The sequence below is a fragment of the Papilio xuthus genome, unplaced genomic scaffold (genome assembly GCF_000836235.2).
Source record: "Papilio xuthus unplaced genomic scaffold, Pxut_1.1 DF825928.1, whole genome shotgun sequence".
Taxonomy (NCBI): Eukaryota; Metazoa; Arthropoda; class Insecta; order Lepidoptera; family Papilionidae; genus Papilio; species Papilio xuthus.
The window spans coordinates 3718876-3741840 of record NW_013532721.1 but is presented as its reverse complement, the minus strand read 5'-3'; the positions used below and the strand labels follow the sequence as shown (position 1 = coordinate 3741840).

At 35.7% G+C, this 22965-nt stretch overlaps 1 long non-coding RNA gene across 1 annotated transcript in view; it reads right to left on the bottom strand.

Moving 5' to 3' along the window:
* Nucleotides 1-20314, bottom strand: part of LOC106125201 (uncharacterized) — a 40181-nt gene extending 19867 nt beyond the window's left edge. The window contains exons 1-2 of the long non-coding RNA XR_001228253.1: nucleotides 19868-20314; nucleotides 19220-19395 (exon numbers count right to left, since the gene is read on the bottom strand). This is a non-coding gene — a long non-coding RNA (uncharacterized LOC106125201). The remainder of the gene's footprint in view (nucleotides 1-19219; nucleotides 19396-19867) is intronic.
* Between the last annotated feature and the right edge of the window lie 2651 nt (nucleotides 20315-22965).

Sequence of the window (22965 nt, the reverse complement as noted above, 5' to 3'; positions counted from 1 at the left end):
GGAATAAATTAGTTACGTGCCAGAGCTAAAAATTTATATCCTTTGATTTGTGCTATTGTTATTAAATACTGTCGTCCGGTGACACCGGGCCGCGGCCATTGTAATTTGTACTTTGTTACCCCTTTTATAATACTTTGGTACAGTCAACGTCAAAGTTTAACATACTTTTTTTAGCTTTTAGCAGTTTTTTGTAATTATTAGATAATTATTTTGTTTTATTAAATATTTTAATTATCATCCACTTTTAAATACTAAATAATCACTTTCTATCAATTAAGAGTGTTTGAATATAAAATCTGTCAGCTGGTAAATATATACTATAATTTATTATGCATAATAGCGTTCAATAAATTAACTTAAATCTTCTCATTTCCACTTACAGTTAAAAGGAAATAGTAAATTTACAATAATGTAAAGATAAGAAATGTTTAACTAGTCCAAACATTTAAATATATTATTGACGCTAAAAAAAAAGGTTTTATAGAAAAAAAAGTTTGAATATTGAATTATTTTATTAAAATATCGATAATGAAAATTATAATAAATAGTATTTATTCCTTTGACTTTTATAAAATTAAAAAAAATACTTATACTTGTTACACAATAAATGTTTTGTAATTCTATTGAAAAACATCACTCATTATTGACCATTTCCCATCAAACCCTTAACTCTATCCAAATTAATATTAATAAATTCATCAACTAAGCAAAATTTAAATAATTCTGTATAAAGTATGTGGGAATTTATTTAAATAACTGTACTTGCGTCAAACCTGTTTTAATTTTTGGGGTGGATTGATTGCGCCCCCTGCATTTGATTCAAACTGGTCAGCATCCATGGTACATCTGACGTGGCTTATGACATTTTTTTTTACAAAACCCAAATCGTTAGATTAAACCGTTATGTTATAACTTGTTTCTTCGAAAAATATCTTTTAAAGATATGGTTTCACATCTTGTGTTCTTTGACATTTGATTGTCATAAAACCGTTGGGAGATTGACTGCATTGAACGCAATAAATTTTACAAAATATTTCTAGTTAATTAATAATTATGTCTATTTCTGAATCACGGTATTTTTTTTTTTGAAATTTACTAATATTTCTTTTACCATTCCAACAAAGCTTTAGAGCTTACAGCAAGTTTAGACTTGTGCTAGGTTATGGTTTACGACAATAGTCGAATGGCGGGATTCGAAACCCCGACCTCGTGATCGGAAATCCGTACCCTTAACCATTAGGTTATAATCCCCTATATATCCCTAATCTTAATATAACATTTTTTTATTATACATCAAAGTGCGATGATATAAACTTACCTCAAGTTAAATAGGCTACTGAGATGTTACAGAGACTTAATTTAACATTAATTTCTTTCATTGTTATCATTTTCCATCCTCCAAATCAATCTATTTGCCGTCATCACCGGCATTCTTAATCATATCACCTTTCACTCAATCCATCCATCTCTTCCAAGGCCTAACTCTACCGGTGTACCCCACACTCATATTTAACGTTAATTTCTTACATATAAAATTATCCACGACAAGGTTTATGTCCCCTACAAGGTTTAGCAAAGTATTCATAGGAATTTTCAAGATTAAACTATGTTATATTACTCCCACCTTCAAAGGCTTTTAGTACTGAGCTCCATAGCTTTAGAGTTCTGATTCATGAATTTCTGTTCAGAGAAAAACATCAAAGTCTCCAACAACTATCATATACAAAGTACGAGTATGGAGTATGGAAAGTCATTGTATAGAAGACATTTCTTTACCTAAATTAGACGGAAGCCGTATTTAGGTTTGGCTGGACATTGTGCCCGCTTTGGGCAAGTTACGTCACTTGCGCATCGGCGGCCATCCTGCAACTTGATTTAATGATACGTTGTTACATTTTATTTCGAAAACTATAGCAAATTACTATATGACTAGATTATACACATTAAGCTACAATAATCAAACATTACATATTAAAAAAAACCTTCTCGTAGAGATTTCTTTCTTACAAAAATGTCTTATAGCCGCATTTATTAAGTTGTCACTAAAGAGCCACTAGATTTTATTTTTATAATTCTACACTAAGTGGGACTACGAGTCTCTGAGTGCGTTATTGCTATCTTTGCAGAAGATATAAACACGAAAAACACAGATGTAAGGAATCATGGCTGGATATGAAAGTTAAAAAGAAAACGAAATGTTTCCTGTTTTATTATTTTATAAAACAGATATCGCTAATTATCTAGCTTTTATAGATTATTTATATAATATGTGATTAGTAAACATATGCGGTGAAAATACATATGAATATTTAAACGTTTAGGCCTACCATAAACGAACGTTGAAAATTATTGTTAGTTTTAGTTTACTTTCTTACTACTTATATGCGAATGTTTGGATGTTTGTTAAAAGGTATATCCAGAACGAATGAATGTATCTTGCTAATGTACAACATAGCATGAAAAAATCAATAAGCTACTAATATTTTTTCAATTCGTCGCAGACGGAATCGCGGGCGAGAGCTAGTATATTAATAAAGCGAAAAGAATCACTAATATATTGTGTAATACTGTTCCATATAAATATTAGCAAAAACAAACAATTAGGAAGATCTCGGCGTCGGGCGTGACATGCAAATGGCATCATTAAACAAGAAATGTTAATGGAGAGCAAAAAATGAAGTCGTATTAATATTACGTTATGCAAAATTCGTCCTTGCGCCTCGCGCCATGTTTGTATCGCGTAATTCATTTAAATATATTCGCGACGGGTTTAGGAAACCGATTCGGCAGACGCTGTCTCGAGTGTTGCTGGCGGAAATGAAAGCAAATGCTTCAAAATGATAGAGCTTTTTTTTATTCAACAAGCAACAATTAATTTAAAAAACAACCAGGATAAACCTGGAACACATATAACGATACCAAAGTACTCCCTCCTAATATAGGTATTATAAATGCGAATGTTTCGATGGATGATGGTATCTCACGGCTGCATGTATCGCTGAAATTAAGGACAGATGTATAACATGGTCTGGAGAACACTTAGGGTACCAGTTAAGTTTTCTTTTACATCCGCGCGATCCGAGTCACGGGCGACAGCTAGTGTAAATTCTATCTGGAGAGTAAAAGGTAGCTTACATATTTATTAACGCTACAACAATTTGTAGCAACACTTTAATTTCTTAGCTAAACTAATCTAGGGAAACAATATATTGGATAGCATCAGTAGGTTACTTAAGAAGGTAATTTTTTCCCTAAATAGATTTTAACTTTATCAGTGGGAAGTTTTTATTTTACTTAGCGATATTTAATTTTAATAAGCATAATACTCCTTAAAATTAATTACCATTTACTTTTAACCGTCATTTGAATTAATTAAGTTTTTGTTGCTTAACGTAATACTGCAAAAAATATGAGTCATAAATAAAGGAAAAAAATTACAGTTTGAATTGCCTATATTTTATTTAAATCCAAACATTTAACGCTTAGATCTAAGTAATCCGAAGATCAAGATGATAATTGTTTTGTAAATCACTTTTCTGCTTAAAAAAAACATTAACTTATTTAATGCTTGTAACGCAAAAAAGATAAATACTGAAAGTGTTGCCTTAACACAAAAAGATTTAAAATTTTCCCGGACTCCCTGCTCAACAATGTTCCTTAGCTGTCACGCATTTATTCCTTGCGTTCTCCGTAAATTTTCAATAATCGAAATTATATTATACAAACGGAAGATACCACATTATCCGATAAATATAAGATACAAGCATCAGTAAAACAATAGATTAAGAACTCTAATAAGTATATTATCGAACAATGAGTTGTCCCAAAAGCCATAATTAGTGTCAATCATAGACGCGAGACTTCCCGCGCCTGCGACGTCCGCCATCTTGTCCGCCCACGCGGCCACGCCGTTCAGCCACACCGCCACGCGGCAGCGCGCGCGCATTCAAATGCAAATCCCGCGTTACGACACAACACCGACTAAATACTACGCTCGCTTGCACTTAACACATGCAAATCGCTTATTGATAAACAAATAATGCCATTATAATTTTATAACGCATTGTTGCCGTGTCGCTGACCGCTCTTTTTATAGATGGCGCTACCGTGCCACTCGAGATTTGAATTTATAATATACGGTTTTATTGTTTGACACTGTGTTTATATTTGTACTTGTGATCATGGCACTTTATTGATGCTTATTATAACATGATAGCTCACTTAGTGATTATCAGATTGCGCTTTTATTTGTTTTTCATATTTTTTAGTGTAAGTAATATAATACTTTAGCACTAAGTCTAACATGATTTTATAATGTGTTCTGATGATCATATTAAAACAATTGTTTTAAAAAAGTAGCTATAGTTAATTTCTTAGTTAAAAATACAAATACAACAAGCTGTCCTCTATAAAGCATGTCATCTTAAGTAACAAGAAGATTATGTTTACGTAGAATATCTATATTATTTTAAGTATTTCAAAACAGTCAACTTTTATAATACTATCATTATGACCAATAAAAACCTGTCCTAAACTTAACTATCCTCGCATATGACTAGAAACCTGATCTTTGTCGATATTTCATCGGCCAGAAAGCATAAATATTATATCTTACTAATATTATAAATGCGACTGTTTGGATGTATAGATGGATGTTTGTTAAAAAGTATCTCCAGAACAGTTAAACGGATCTCGCTTAAATTTGGCACAGATGTAAAACATAGATTGAAAGAGAACATAGGCTACTTATTAAGATTTTTCTTAATACCGCGTAGACGAAGTTGCGGGTTAGTAATATTATAAATGTGAAAGTTTGGGCGTTTGTTAGAAGGTATATCCAGAACGGCTTAACCGATCCCGTTAAAATTTGGAAGATGTAGAACAAAATGTAAAAGAAATCATAGGCTACATATTAGGTTTTTTTTTAAAGTCCATGAAAATGAAGTCGCGGGCAAAAACTAGTAACTGTAATAAAACTCATTCACGTCGTCCTTGACTTAAGGGTCAGTACATATGTTACATACAGTATATGAGTATGACTAGTCATAAATATATAAGCGGTGACTCAACCACTGCGCGCCAATTGGACGGCTGACTGACATTCGTACAACTGCATGCGTTCATTCTCTTCCGATGCATCCGCCATTTTCTGACAAGTACTATATTACAAAATATGCAAAACAAACAGGCAAGAAAAAGTATCTGTAAAGGTACGTGTCCATTGGTCCGCGCCGGACGCATCGCACGCACTGTGTGCAACTAATTTCAGTTTTCTTAGTATGATTTTACATACTGCTGCGTCCATTATCCGCTTTAAGACAAAGCAAATCCGTGCGCTGCGGGCCAATGGACACGTACCTTAAAATTGGTAGTAAATTCTGTAAGGATAGTATAGGTTAGTTACATTTTAAAGCTATCTTTTCGTGACACATCGTCTCGTTTTTATAAATCGAATAGCACTGTTTCCAGATTATTCAAGTTGGCAGAAACAAAATGATATTTCGAGACACTGTTTTATATGTTTCAAAATTTTGCATCTTCATGCAAAATATTCACATTTATATACAATAAGATATATCCGTTATTCGCTTATTCTTTGTAACGTATTATTAATTTTCTAAATGAAGATTAATAGTTGCGAACATATCAGTACATCTTTGTATGCGCGCTCATAAAAATGATATAATTTTGGCTAAAGATAATTTCGCTGCTTATTCCGCATTAAAACGGTTAATTTATTAAGATTTAATAGAGTTACATGAGTTAATTGCTGGATCGTTTCAATTATTAACTTTCCCCGGTTGTCAGTGACCGTGACGTAGTTTATGAGATGAAATTGGGGAGTCAGTAGACGGTGGTTAGTCATTCCATAGAGTTTAATGGTCGAAAGTTACAACTGTGATAGATTTTAAGAATACTAAATAAACGAAACATAACATTATTATGATAAAACTTTAAAGTTTTAGACTGTATCAAAATAAAATATGATATTCCGTTGATTGCTGAGACCAAATTCTCCGTATGAAACATATAGTCATCCCTTTCATTATCTTTGAAAAAAACAGAGACAACAATATGTTTTAAATACATTTTACATGAAGTATTAAGGCAGTAAAATTGGTTTTAAATTTTTAAACGATATTTTTAGCGTAATTTATGGTGATTTAACAAATATTGACGTTCATAAGGGCCTCTTTAGGAAGTCCCGTAGCGCGTAGGGGGCGCTTAGTTTTTTGCTCCCCTCTCTAAAGAATGGCTCATCAGTGGTTACAAGTGACGGATTTAGCGCAGATTCGGGGGACGTAATATGATTATATGTAACTCAATTTGTGTGCTTGTTCGACGGCTTCATACAAAACGAGAACGAGAGTTTTTTGCATCTCTTGTTTTCTTGTTTGTTAAACTGAAATAAAACGTATTTTGCTTTGATAAAAATAATAATTTAATTAATATTAAGTTTCAGTTGAACTGAATTTTTACAGGTCGTTGTAAAATACAAGCAAAATCCTACCAATGTAAACAATTAATAAGGGTCAATAGCCTAATGGTTAAGGGTACGGATTTCCGATCACGAAGTCGGGGGTTCGAATCCCGCCATTCCACTATTGTCTTAAGCCATATCCTAGCACAAGCCTAGAGCTTAGTTGGGATGGTAAAAGTAATATTAGTAAATTTACAAAAAGCCTGCTAATGTTTTATAAAAAAAAAGAAAAAAAATTGTTTCAAAAGTGGCAATAATTTAGACATCAACGTGTTCATTTTTATTATCAATTATCATCATTTGTATTTCAAAGCTTACGTTTTATGTCATCTTAAGAAGTACTGAAATTTAAGACTAACTAATTCATCAGTAATTGCCTCTTCAATCCGCACAAATATCACAATATTCTGATAAATCAGTCAAATTAAAACGATTCAATTTACTTTTAGCACAAAATTAAATTTACAAATATACTACTCGAGTCCCCTAGCAGGCAGACAGGGACGGGACAGTCTATTAATAAAGTCCCTGTGTCTTCACCCGCGGTTGCGGCAGATTCGTTTAGCACTCTCAGTTTGAACGGGACCCTTAATTAATTGATTCAATTACTGTTTTCTGTTGCACCGCAACAAAACCAAGCGCCCGGACTTTTTGATTATTGTTTGGCTTTCAAACAAATGTATACAACTTCGTACATGAAACTTTTCGTTGGAGATTTTAGCATATTTGAGTTTTATTAATTAGTACTCTTCATATGCTAATGAGCTAAAAGAGTTTATCTTCCTAGCTCACTATTTATTTCAGTCATAGAAGTGTACTTAGTAAAAGTATGTCACCACCAAGAAAAATATAACCAAGTAGATTATTAAATTCACCAAGATGCTTATTTTCTGAACACATTTTGAAACAGATCTTGGCATGACCATTTCAAGTTCTTCATAAAGTTGATATATTCATGTAATCAAATATTAAACTGTTATTCAGTACAGAACAAGAAGAAAAACACTGTTGGCAATAGGTTAGATGCGTTTTTAATTTGAAAAAGGTATATTGGTGGTATGACAAGTGAGCGCGTGAGTGCAAGAATGAAAATGAGTGCTTGAACATCGTTCTCGCGCCGCTCGGCCAGGTACATGAAGTTGGCGCAGACAACTGTGTAATATTTGAGATATAAGAGAAAAAAAACTGTTCCTTTACTCTATTTAAGCAACCTTTTTCATAATTTACCTTAACTTTAATTTAATATAATCCTGTATACTATAAAATCACAGATCCTTAATCTTACAACGTCATACTTCCTGTATAGCCTGCAACAAAGTTATGGCAGGTGCAACCACAGTCACGGCTATAACAGGTGTAATGACCACCAAACTGCTCCACCACGACCCACGCGTGTGATCCTTACACCTTGTGATGAAGCATTTCAATCTGTAAAGTGGATTAAACAAAAGACAATCTATTAAGAAGGTCATTGCCCTTCTTTAATTATTATAACGTCATATTAATTCAGCTAAAAATATAATAAAAAAAAGTGTTAGTAACGTCGAAGCTAAACTCTGCTTTACACAGTTTTAAGATATTTCTACGTCTTTACGTCCAGACGACTAGCTACTTTCGAATCTTAATACAATGAGCCAAGTTCATGTTTAGAACAATATTTTAATTGTTTTCATAGTAACCTAATACATGAATCTATATCTGTATCACCTGCTATCATTCGATGCTCAATTGTTTACTATCGTAATTTAATAAACCGTTCTCTTAAATTACCAGTATACTCTGACCTCCCCAATCGGGGCGACGACCTGTCATCACCAGGTGTAACTAAGGTCAGTGCAGGTGGCTTAGTATCCTATTTCACGACAATCAATTGGTTACCATTAGTCCCAGCTTTAGAATATAATAAGGCTATAATTATTAACTTTAATTAGTATTAAAGATAATAAGGGCATGCTTAAATCTGTTCTGTAGTCGTATTAAGGAATGGGACAGGTGATGTTTCCTATTTAATACGAATATTATGTTGTTATATGTTATTGGAACTGTTTAGTCTTATACTCAGAGTCTTAATCCCTTAGTGTTACTCTGAGTTACACTAACTAAAGTTAAAGTATAATTTCATATTACTTACAAAGCCAAATTTCGTATCAACAATATTAGCACTTTACAACAGTTAATGTTTGTTCCAACCCACTGAATGTTTGTTCAAATGTTTGCTCTAACTCGACCACAAACCGCATTCTGCGGTTGCTAAGGGAGTCCACATGAATAGACGGAACATAATACTTACATGTAATGTAATTATATAAATGTAATTTCTCCCCTAAATTATTTACTAAGCTAAATAACGTGTGTCCTTTTTTATTGCATACGATTTAATAAGTAACACTTTTATTTAATCAAATTGATTAATACACAATTATCATTATAATATTCTTAATAAATGTTACATTTTTCTAAAGTTAGCTAACAAAATTTAAGGATGCATTTGCTTAATTAAGTTTTTTTTTATTTCATAGGATATTTTAGGTTATTGTAACTTTGATATTATTCAACCCCTCTTTCTTTCCTAATTTCCGTCCGTAAATCCGTCATTTCTTTATTAAAAAATACATACTTTTTTAATATTTCAAATATATAAAAAATAATTTCAAAACATATTAAAAATAGTGCACCACCGGCTACGGAATCCCATGAATCAAGCAACCAGCGGTCAGAGCTGCAGAGACAGGAACTTCTCACGATGCGCTCGGTTTCTAGAATAACTTTTACCTTAACCTTTGGTATCGGGCCCTTAATCCAACTGTTTAGCGAGTCTTCTTAAGATGTTGCTCTTCGCTATCAGTCCATTACAAATACGACTACCGGAATAATGGTAATCGATTTCATACGCCACAAGACGTATTATAGCAATTTTACGTTTTCAGCTTTGATGACATTTTATTAAAGACTGTTATTAGATTGTTATAATTCGACATTTCAATTACCAAAACGGTTTAATAATTACGTAGCGGTCGTTACATGAAGTATACAAGAACTGGAACTGTTGGCTACATAATAACAAGGTGCACATCGTGTCCCCATCGCAACCGGCTTATTAGCAATCAATTGGATATGTAAATTATTTCGTTAGGAATATAGACAGAAATAAACTAATACCTATCGGATACATGGCTTACACGATCCTAGACCGTTGGATGGAGAATTATAACTTAAATAAACACGATAAAACCTACTTAAGTGTGCAATCATGCGTTATTACAAGTAAACACGAGAATCAAAGGTTCTCTTTATTAATTAACGTAAATTAAAACGCAAACATGTAAAGGGTTTTAACTAATATAAGATATTGAATATTTTTTTTAATTAAGGATCCCTTAGGGTATGTTTATAATTATACAATGTATTACTGCGTTGAACTTTACAAGCTTAGCTTAATAAGTAATGAAAAACTAACGTTTTTCAGTTACCTTTTTATAATAGATAGAAATTAAGAGTCTGTATTTAATTTACAAGAAATAATACTTGCCTTTGGTAAAGGTCAGTTCAATGGGTGGCAAGTTTATTGCAGTCACTTTTAAATTAAAAAAAATATATATGTATATTTTGACAACTTAAAGATTTCGATTCTACAAGTTGACGTACACATAATAATGAACATAGAGCTCCTTATCTTAATATTGTTTATAAATACGATTATTTAAATACGGTATATTGAACTTCTCAAAGGTGATTGCGGTTTTTAAAATTTAATATGAATTCTAGATCCGTGATATCTGTGTATATTTCGACGCGCCTGTCAATAGCATCCTCGCGTTTAATATGAGTTTTATTAAACTTCGCCACAACAATTTCGGTTTTGTAAAACTACCCACACAGCCGCGACACGGACCTTGAAGCTCTAGTCGTGTGACACCTCTTCACACTAAAACGTCTTAACAACCAAACTATTTCAATGCAAATTTAACAATGCGGCAACTGCATAAGGTTGAATTTTCTAAAAATTTTATTTCTCACGTGTGATAGAATGTGTTGTGTTTCAATATTTTGGAGTGCGGTAACATCTGCCTTTATTTACGTTTTGGCTCCAAACTGCGGCACAATAGGCGCGGCGAATCGGACACAGTTTACAATGGAAGGTTATCCTCGGATTGGGGACGGACTCGGCGCCCTCTCGCGACTTTTTATGGACAAAATAGTAAATGACCTTTCGCTTTTGTATTGCTATGGTTTGCAAAATGCGAGAAATTAAAACTTTTACCTTCGTAATTTTTTTGCACACTTTACAAAGTAATACAAAATACGTAACAAGTATAAATTAACGTTTGAAATGTTTTCTTTTTAATCTTTAAATACAGACAGCAAATTAGTTTTAACATTTAATTATAATAAGATTTTTTAAAGTGTTAACAGTAGTTATTTGTATATTTAAGTAACACGTAAATTTTTAAAATGTCACTTCTAAATTATTTTATTAAGTCATTAAAAAATCCTCCATCGTAAAGAAACATCGATTCATTTGCAACAGAAGCGGCAAGAACGAATGAATGAATTCTTTATAAAACATCGCCTCGTGAAATACGCACTAAATCCTTTTTAATCGTTCTCCTGATTGAATCTGGTATGATAATGATCTTCGATTAGCCACAACTCGGCAACTGAGCCTAAAGCCACTTCCAGACTCTCCGACTGCGCATCTTTACAATAATAAAGAGTGAAATAAAAATACTTTTAATCACTTATGAAAAGGTTTTTTCTTACTAATATTAATGCGAATGTTTGGATATATATTTGCAAGAACCGATTGGTTATACCAACATGACATTAAAATTTAATCTCAAATTGAAAGTTTTAAATAGAACGACTTAAGATACAGAATAATTGGGCTTCGGAGATTGGTTCGAATGTGAAGAATCACAATAATATTAGAAATTTACCATTAAATATCGTAATTTCTAACTGTTTACGTCCCATTTAAGTAAAATACGTCCATAAAATTCACTCAATGCTAGTTTAAATCGAAATGATTTAATGTTGCAACCGCAAGTCATATAATTTGTGCATCAAATTCCATATAACAGAGGGAAGCCACACAATAGGAAAGCAGTGTGGCATTCTGCAATGTCACCGAACTATTGTGAATGTTGGCATTTTATAATCGAACTAAGCGTTACACTGAGACTTTAGTCTCAACCAATATAAGTGTGTTTCCTTAATTAGGAGTCCACAGATTAGTTTCGTTAGGATTGACTATACAGTTAACATGTTATAACAAGAAGGCTAACTTAAGACAATACAGGTCGCCTTGAGCGTTTAGTTTACAATTAATAATGTAACGTTGTATCTAGTCGAATTATCAACTGACGAAATTCACAATCGGTCAGTAACACAACACTAGTGCGCGGGGCTTACGTTCTCTTAAATAACGCCATTTGTTCGTAATGGATTGGACAGTTTGTAGTCGTATTGATGGCAATCTCTTAAACACTAATTTGTCGGCTGCCCGCGGTTTCCCCGTGACAACCGAAGCCATATGTCGCGACCCTACAAGCACTTTGACTCCTCCTCTATCGAAAATATTTTAATTATTCCTATTGGGGATCATTTCGATGACAATTTTGATTTTACAAACATGATAGGGATATGATTAATTTGCTTCGGTATTCTAGTGTAAATTTAAGAAATAAAGTTTATTATTCTCATTCACCTAACATTACAAGACGAGTCTGATTTATGATATGACTGTCCCTCTCTCTCTCTGTTTTTCAATAGAAAACAAACTGTAATTGTTGAGTTATCGCAAGGTGCAACAGAAACTTATTGGAAAGTGAAATTCTATGAATGTCTCGTTTTTTATCGTACAATGAAGAGGAACTCTGTTTCATTAGGAATGTGTTTATTTATATCAAATACACTCAAGTATATTGTAGTCGAAAGAATCAACTCGTAGAAACATAATAGACACGGAAAATAATAAATCATTTGCATTCAAAAAATATAACAACAGTAGTGTCAAGCCTATAATGAAACCTCATAACAAACCGGAGACAACAATGACTGTCAGAAAAAGATTGGCCGATTTGTAGTCGATTATTATCGTGTATAAATGGAACTGAATGCGACCTGAGATTCCCTTTTTATCTGTTAACTCTTTGTGGAACACTTTTTGTGGCCGCAGTGAGAAGACGAGGAACAATCGGCAACCCTCGAGTACGCCGCCCCCGCGCCGCGCCACCCGACACCGCCGGCAGATGTGCACAGACTTTTACTTTTCCACCGGTAAACTTTCACCTCGAGACGACAATTTACATGTTTTAGGACGCGACAGCGCACGTGTCTCGTCTATTGCTCGAGAGATCGATCTTCCTGCTCCGGCGCAGCACAATGCGCGCACAAAGCGCGTGGGTGCATCGCGCGCTAAACCCGCTCCGAGGGCTCCTTTGTCCATTGTCTGCGCCCGAGGGTGGCACTGTGACATATATTTCACGTGAGTTTTTTACGCCCATTGTATTGAAAATTAGACATCGGCGCGGTTCACGAAATGCGATACCATCGAGCCCTCCGCGCCGATCGCATCCTCCCGCGATCTCCGCGGCCGCTCCATTGTGCCTACGCGAAGCGGCGGATACTAATCGCAGAAGACCGGTGTAACGTCGCGCATACGTTATTAATAAAAACGAGTCGTTGCTTTCCATTTCTATAAGAGCGACTCTAAAATTCGTTAGATGAGGGGGCTCCGGTGTTACGATGGATAATTGATCAAAAACGGACCGTTATCCGCGTCTCCGCTATCAGCTGATTATCCAAATTCCTTTCATCTCGACCGATGAATGAGCGCCGTGCGGCTGTCTAAGGGCGATCGGCTAGAGATTACAAAAAGACGTCGCGGGGCTGGTTTTGTAGCTCGCGACCGTTTCACCGATAGCCGGGAGAGGCAGCATCCGGTTCTGTGCATTAATCTCAGCGATGTGCCTCTATGCGACCGGCCGTTTGGACACAAACTAGTTTGGGCGACGTTTCCCTAGCCGCGGCCCACAATGCGCTAACGCCGGTACCTTGCATAGTAATCGAATTCCTTTCGTATGGTATCAATCGTGTTCCTACAACTGCTACAACGGTCACTCTTCATCTAACGGTCGCGGTCCACGTCGTTTACCCATACCGGATCCGATGATTCCCATTCTTAAAATCAGTTGAGTTTGAATCAATATTATTAACGTAGACTAGTCTTATTAAATTACGCAAGGCTTAATAAAAATAGTACACAAAATCAATAGCAGAAATACGAAAAAACTTTAACGGGAATTAACTCTATCAATGCCCGTGGTCTGCATCTATAATTGGACTTCTGAAATCAAATGGGTGTGTGTATAATTCTACTTTCTCTCTTCAAATAACTATTTAAATTAATACCATTACTTTAATTAAACCAACATGATAATTTAGATTAACAATAATTAAAACTATTTTCTATCGCCAAAGAAAATGCTTTTGAAAAATCACTTAACAGCGATATAGCGTGCGGTAGCACAGATGTACGCTCCATTAACGCATTCAATCAGCGAAATGTATAAAAAAAGATATTTTATTTCACTAATACCATGATATATGACACTTTCTAGCGGACTATCGCAGTGGATACGTTATCTTATCGCGGACGCATAAAGAACGTTTAGCTTGGCGGCCATCGCTGCTTCGACGTTCGTTTTTCGGTGGATCGTTATAATGTAAGCTGGGAGCAGCCATAAAATAAATAATTTACATAAAACTACTAACGGATCTCACGAGAACCAGTCTCCGAGCATATTAATGTATGTGATCTATTAGAAAATCGCCAAACATACGAAACGTATGGTCGTGTCAGGTCGTATCTTTTTTTATTATAATTTCTTTTCCCATCAGGTGGACAGCGAGTGGAGAGCGACCGCGGAGAAACACCGCTGACGACACGGACGACATCAGCACATTTGCATAACATTGCGGGAATTAAACTTTTGTATTTGATTTCCATGTTAATTCAAACTGACTTCCTACAATTTAAAAACTTCTGTTAATACAAGCCTGATTTAATTGTCAACAACACTTTTTGGTAATGAGAATAATTTTAAAGTTCCAAATATTATCATAATCGGAAGTAATTTTAAAAGAAATGTTTTATTCCTAGGTAAAGCTTTAAATGTCATTTCATAAAAATTATAAAAAACAACAATTTAGTAAAAACAAATCTACAAGTAAAAACACACAGAAAACATAAAGTAAATTTTGGTCTACATTATTTAAAAAATATCGCATTACTATTGTCCCAGTAACAACACACGTACACTATTATCTGCGCAGGCGCATCCATTCCCAAGGATTCCGTTAGTGGGTTCACATGGGCGCCGCATCCCTTTCGGCCGAGTCAAGTGATGAGTCGAGACAAAGCGACCCAGCTGCCGGCCCGCTCGGCCAGGTGAGACCAAATCTCAACCCTAACAAAGCAAATAAAACTCTAACACAGGGCACTAAAGCACAAGTTACAAAGCCTGAATACAATAGCTGATATAGTTTAGATTATTTTTGAACACAATAAAATTGAACTTAATACGGAACGTTTATGGAACATTTTAGATTGCGACAGAGGTGTTGTTAAGATGATTGCAATAGATAACAAAGTGCTCACTGATCTGTTACTAGTTCGACAAATAAAAATAATGATCGTTAAGAATGCCATTCGACTGCTTAGAAATTATAAAATTCATCGCTCCGATTTAAACAAAGTAAATAACGAAAATCTCTTAATAATTTTAAAGTATCCTAATATCAACTATAACGATAAAAACTAATCAAACGATATAGTTAGTCAACCGCAACACGGTATTTGAAAGTCAAAGTACGGGTAGTAACAATTGCAAAATTAATTTATGCAAAGGGGAAGTGGAAGCAAAAAAGAACACAAATAAAGATTATACACCTGAACGTCGCATGCGCCGGATTGTTTGCAAGCGGGCGCAGGTATCTGCTTGGTGTCACTCTCACGAATTAATTATACAAGCTTCAAGCTCCGAAGCACGTGCCCACAAAGGGACCACAATCACTTAAAGCTTTTTTTCATACCATAGCGCCGTTATTTACATTTTAACTGTATTCTACATGTATTCTTGTTATTAAATAATTGCGAAATTTCTCAAGAGAATCGTTGATCAATTAAAAATCATGACAAAACTAAGATTGTGCAGCTTACCTTATTTATACAATAATTACTGTTCATCGGAACGTAAACCAAGGTACCAAGATTTGCAACTGAATAGAAATCTCTATGGATTTTAGAAAAATATTACAAAAGCTAATTATACTTTCATAAATGCTAGGGCGGCAATTGTTCGTGTTTTGCCACCTATAGGGCGGTCTACCAACGTACTAATTAGCGGATTTTCTCACCTTTGCTTTTTTATGCGGTAGTGTTTTGTTAAGCTTTGGATTTAGTTTTTTTGTCGTTTTTTATGGTCTTCAGTAACCTTTGGAGCTTTAAAATATTTGTATTTTTAAACATAACGTTTTGCGATGTCACGAACTGTAAAAGGACTTAGTAAAAAAATGATATTGCTACGTAACAATATTAGTTATAACTTTTAAACGTATAGGTTATGACCCCATATTTACGAAGAAATCCCAACGACAAATTACAAATATAGAAGAGAGAGGTTAGTACTGCTTTTGGTATAATTATTTCGTAATTAATGGTTAAGATCTTCTTTTCGCTAGCATAGACATAAAAATGTACCAAAAGCCAAATTTGTGTCCAGCCAAAAGTGCTAGTCTAAGGACTAAAGTCCAAAGTAAAAGAATTGACGTACGAACAATGTTTAAACAAAAATGTATTTTAAACACTGTCCAAGTTCTAAGGCCTTTATAGAATATTCTACTATTCTATTCACTCGAATAAGGAAAAATATATGAAGCAAAAATGTATGCAAAATATTAAATGAGAATGTTTTAAAAATATGTACTGTGTACGTGCGTCAAATTTAATTATAAATGGTGTTCAAAAGTAGAACAATAGCTTGCTTTTAATGTGACGTCACGCCGTTGTGACATAGACCTCTGGCCCCGACCCTGCTGCGCCACGACGTTGGCCGATCAAGGGATTTGTCGCTTCCGCGGTAAATACCTATATCGATTTAATTATAATTCATTTACTCTACAACTTTTAATAAAATACAAATTAAATCTCGAAAAAAAGTTGGACGGTTATTGTTGTCATCAGGATGCTTATCTTAACGGGTTCTTGTAATGAATATATGCTGTCGTTTAACACAACCTCGTCACCATCTTTAACGTGTTTCCTTTCCTTCCGATCAATAAATGAGCTAAACAGTTTGTCTTTTTAATTTCGTGACACATTATCGTATGACATCTATTGAAATACTATAACGTTTAACATCCGTTTTATTATTAGCTAAATTCTATTTAAAAATAATGCGTCCTTAGTTTTTTATTGATCCCATAATGGATAGGTATTATTTTGTCCCCGAGGAGTGTGACATGTGGACAATAGAGCCGGCGGAGGAGTCACCGCACGCGATAAACCAAACCAAATAAAATTCAAACCGGATTTCCAAAATCCCGTTCGGTCGCATTCGAAAGAAGCTCTGTTTTCGATTTCTATTCGATTGTTTGTTTTTTTCCGTGGCATTGTCGGGCCGTCGCGGCTGCGACACGCGTACCATTTTCGCAAAGTCTATCCATTGTTAGCGATCGGAATGACATGTGACGGACGGACTGCCCCCGGCACCGCTACTCGCTAAGGTCAGACGAGAGTCGACAGAAACCTATATAAAAATACTCACAGCGTTCATCGATGTTAGGGGTATTAAATTTGGGGAACAAAGCCACGCACCCGAGGCTACGCAACGGGATTCCTGTTATCATATGCGATCCCGTCGCCGTCGCCTAAATTGCTTTTTGTGAGGTAAGAGACGCCGAGGCCGCGGCGGTCGACCATCGCTCCGAGCGACGCTCGCCCCATTGCTTAGAGGTCTCCAAGCCCCTTTCTTACCTGCATCTGCGACCATATATGTCCTCACAGCTTTGCGTTATTGTTACTCCGCCGCTATGTATCTTATTTTATTCATTGATACTTTAAAAATATCACTTAAATTACATATCTTATAGAATTGAAATAATTCTTTAACGATGTTAATCGTTTTGACGTCTAACAAAGTGATGTTATTTGCTTGTTTTTAATTAATAAAAATAAACTGTAAAATCTTATATGGCATATCCTAATAGAGCTTAAAATGGCAATCGCCACAACATTTGCAAATTTATTAGAATTGGTAACATTATAGAGCTGATTGGGGCCGGTGCAAAAAGCGCGCTTCTACCCGGTTGGCGCGCCAATTATGCGGCTCGCACGCGCCGCCGAAAAAAACCACCGCAGGCCCATCACAACCATTTTCAAAAGCTCCAACTTAAATAATAATGCACTAACACGCGAGAGTATTCGCAAAATGCGATCCACGAATTTCGTTTCCAAATTCCACGGCCACCGAACCGTCGTGTTCATTTTTTGCCGCGACTATTGTTTCCTTATTCTGATTCGTGGCGACGCTCGGTGTGGATGACGTCTCAAAAGCGCCATCGTTCCCTTATTTTTATACCTTTTAATGGACCACAACGTAAATAAAAGCGGTTAATTTGTTCCTACCATGTCTCCGCCACATCAAACTTCCACCCGTCTCGACTCAAGTCACCGTAAAGGAATGCAAAATCAACTGTCTTCACTCCAAAGAGCCGGGCGGACTTTTAATAATGCGAACGTATAACTATAATGAAGTGGCCGAAGTTTTTTATTTAGTGGCGATGCACGATTAGTCCCTCCAGGCGCTCAGGTCGCGTACCCCGGTCCCGGCCCTATCATTACTAAAAACGATCCTAATAATATAATAGTCCTGTCACAGCCCTTCGGGAGAAAAAGTTCCCAAAAGGACAATTTCCATACGAGTTTAATGGACGTCGAAATTTGGCAGTCGTTTAGGATATTATTTTGATAGGATGTAACAAATTTTGTCGTTTATGGTCGTTGCCTGGTATTTGATTATAGGACAATTTACAGCGGAAGTTATCTTTTGTTATTCGTTTTAATTTGAACATCGTCGAATTTGGATGTTATCGGTTTTTATTGGTAACATTTTAGATTTTTAAAAAACAAAACTAGTTTGTACAGGTGTATGCGGCACATGTCATCTGTGGGTTGGTACGAGCAGTCCGCAGTCAGGCCACAGTGGACGGGATGATACCGGCCGGTGCGCGAGCGCAGCAAATAGCACATTTATATTGTTCATTACGGGGCGCGGAGGTGAGAGTGTCGGCGCTGCGCCCGCGCCGGGGGGCCAGGGTTGACACTTCACAATGCCTAGTAAAGACTTATACAAAACTTCTTTTAATATTTATGGTAATACTATGAAATAATTTGCTTCATGTATGAAATCAAAATAGAACAGACACTATACAAATAATACGATTATCTTAAGGATAACTTGTAATTTTACATGTTCACACATAACTTAAGCAGTCCTACTTTTAACAATTGCAATAGCATCAGTTCAAGCTAAATTTCTAAGTTAATGAAGTATTTTGTGAATTGCAATTTTGATAATTATGTCAAGTAATCAGAATTCCTCGTTTGGTAATACCAAGTTTATCGTTAAGATTATTTGTTCCAGATAAACAAATATAACAGACAGCCCTGCGTACCTTGACAACGGGGGTCCTGCGAGCGCGAGTGCGCGTTGATTTGTGCGCGGCCTCCCGCCGCCCGACCGGCCGCGTGGGCTGGCTCCCTGCAGCCCTACACCCTGCACAACGTCCTCACACCTCGCTCATGCTGCTACAGGATAAGCAGGACACTCCAACATATGACAAACCTGGAACTGTTATGAGAACCTGTTTATACTAAGTAGATTGGAGTTACCTAATCTACAGCAAGAATCAGTGATTATAATGCTGTTTGTTCAAGTGCCCATACATCTTTGGGTTTATATCAATCATTAGTTCCTACTCTGGCACTTCAAGAAGTTGAAGAAGTGTATCTACCTAAGAAGATGCTTTTGTAGTTAATAAACTACAGTCATTACCATTGGCCATAAGTATAACATCACTTAACCGCTAGCCTCAAAGATATCGACGCATTTTACTGACACGGTGATATACAGCCTGGCGATCTGAGAAGCCGTAGCGATATTTTAACGTTAAAATAACGCGGTGAGAGTTCTCTGACGGCGCCGAGCTCTCGATCGCTTGATTAAACTTATTAATTAATGACTCGACGTATCTGTGAGATATGTTTATGAGAATGTCACTGGGAGACACCGCGAGTGAAACCTACGGTTGCTCAGATCTCACCTGGTCGCTGGGTACGATATCTTCGGGCCGCGTCGTATTTTCCAATCTAAACGAGCCGAAATTAGAAGGCTAAGACAACTTCGAAACCGGTCAACATAAAATTGGAAACCAACTGTAGTCTCCGAGTTGCGCAAGAGCCGATTTACCAGTTTGGCGCGGGCTCGCCGGCGCGTGGGATCTATGGCTTCGGGAGACGCGTAGACAAACGTCGCAAGACTCTTGCTCGCTGCAACACTTACGACCTTTTACATCGGTGGGATGAATTTATTTAGACTGTCAGTTTATAGCCGCGGATTAAGAATCTCGTTGACATAAATTATTATGTGTATAGCGCTTGAAATATGGTCACTTACTGAAACATTTAACGTCGCGTCTCCAAATATGTTAGTAGTTGGCAAACACGAGGGAGGTCGAAGGAACATCGTTAGACATTTACAAATGTTACTCTAATCTGTCTTAAATTTATTTGTTAAACAGTAACATTGTGATAGACCATTTCGATAATAATCATAATAATCTAAAATGATGGAGATAAAAATAATATTTTCACAATACGCATTTTTTTTACATCTTACTAATATTATAAATGCGAATGTTTGGATGAATGGATGTTTGAAGGTATCTCCGAAACCACTGAACGGATTTTGATGCAATTCGGTACACATCTAGAACATGGACTGGAAGAAGACATAGGTTACTATTATATTTTTTTTAATTTCGCGCAGACGGAGTCGCGGGCTATTTAGTAAAGATAGTGTAAATTATCTTATCGATTTTATAGAACTCAATGTTCCAAAGACAGCTATAGAATAACGAATAAGTTTTAAATATTTAACCTACAATGAAAGTTGTTGAAAATATTCGGCCAGTCACTTCGTATAATCGTATATTTTACATTTTATGGGAACACCATTTCGTAGGTGTACAACAAGCTAAACAACCTAAATTTGTCTAATTTAGTGTCATCGGTTTTTGTTAAGCAACGTAATTGACTTAATTAACTACATAACTAGAGTGATGCAGATACAAAAAGTGGTTCTTGGTCTTCTTTAACAAGTCTCCAGTATTCTAGATCTCACGCCGTTTAGACCCAGTGCTGTACTTGAAGCTCCCTTATAGGTCTGTTCCATCTCATTATATCCAGCGATAGTGGGCCAGCTAATTTCTTAATTACCTACCACATCATTAAGTTATTTTTGAAGACAGGCGTGAAGTGGAAGCAATTCCGCGTTTCGTCTAATGAGTGTGCGTCCCGGGGGCCTAGTTTAGACTACTTTCCCTTCTCACCCTTTTTCTCATAAGGAAAGGATGGGAAGTGGAAGTGGACTTCCGGATGAGAGGATGCATGGAAGGGGAAAATCTTTTCTTTCTATGCATCCTCTCCTCCGTCGTCTAAAGGTAGTCAACGCATATGCAATTGCGTATGTCTATGGGCAACGGTCACTTCGCTATTTCAGCGATTTCAGATGGCAGCTCGCTCGTTTGTAACCTTATGATATAAAAAAATTTAAGTTACATTATCTCTAATTCCAAGTCAGTTTTTTAGTAATAATAACTTACATGCGATAAATCAATATTAACGTAATATTTGGCATATTAATGTCACTAATCACCAAATTTACGATCCAATTATCGGAGTTTCTATGCAAAGTTAGGTTTAACAAATTACAATAAATCATTTCTAGCAAAAAATTATATTTAATTTCATGCTTAATTTGCATAGCTTCATATTAATTTAGGACCACTAAAACACATACGAAATGTTAATTACAAAACTTATGCATACTTTCTATAAATTCATCATCAGCTCACTATACTTCACCTCAGAGGGGCTCAGGGCCTACCCAAATTCACGGGTGACTAGGACATAGTCAACCACGCTGGCCAAATGCGGGTTGGTTGACTTCACACATATCATTGAATTTCTTCTCAGATATGCGCAGATTACATCACGATGTTTTCCTTCACTGTAAAAACGTCGGATAAATGTACATATGTAAATTGGAAATCGAAAAACACATTGGCCTATGGCGGGATTCGAACCCAGGACCTGCAGATTGCAAATCAAGTGCTTGACCCCTGAGCCTCCGACCCTCGACTTCTATACATTCTATAAATACCTAACACAATTAATAATATGTCAAAATAATTCCTCTTTTCATCTGATGACTATGCGCGGAGGCCTAATTTTATTTTTACCTAATTTTCCTTCCCATCTTTTTCTTGTAAGGAATGGATAGGAAGGAATAGTGTAGTGACGGAGAACGCGTACTCTCTTCCCGTGTGTCCCAATCCATTTGCAATTGCGGATGTTTTTACGCAGGGGTCGTTCCGCAATTTCGGTAGCCGCATGCACTTTTGACACTTTATATATAAAAAAATTAAATCTCTAGCTGTATAATATCTAATGAGCATGTAATCGGATACCTCTATTATGTGTTACGTTATGAAACATCGTGACCACAATTACGTGCGACCACAACCGTGAAAGGGTGGCCGTCTCGCTCCGATATTGATGGTATATATTTATCACGGATAATTTGGGAACACCTGCTGTTAGTACGGATGAGCTGTATCTGTCCAATTAATACTATACCCCGAGAGACGGTGTTATGGATTGCTTTGCTTACCTTTAATGTTTTGTTTGTTCGAAGCTATGATCGAATTCCTTAACAAATATTTTTATTAACTTATCATTTGCTGTCGTATTGATTGAAGGTTTATTAACAATCAGCTTTGTTTTTTTATAAACTATTAGACTGGTTTTAAGTCATCTGGCGTTAAAATGAATTACTCGGTAATTTTTTTATGTGCTCTAAATTTTACTAATATTATAAATGCGAATGTTTGGATGGATGGATATTTGTTACAAAGTATCTCGCTGGAATTTGGCATAGACGTAGACTATAGTCTGGAAGAACACATAGACTACTAATAAGTTTTTTTTGATTCCGCGCACACGCAGTTGCGGACAGCAGCTATACGTTATAATACACAATTTTGAATGTAGAAATATGAAACTTTACCGTCGTATTGTTATTAGTAATTACACATTTGGTAAAATATCAGCTAAATTTAGGTTCAGAATAAGTGTTTAA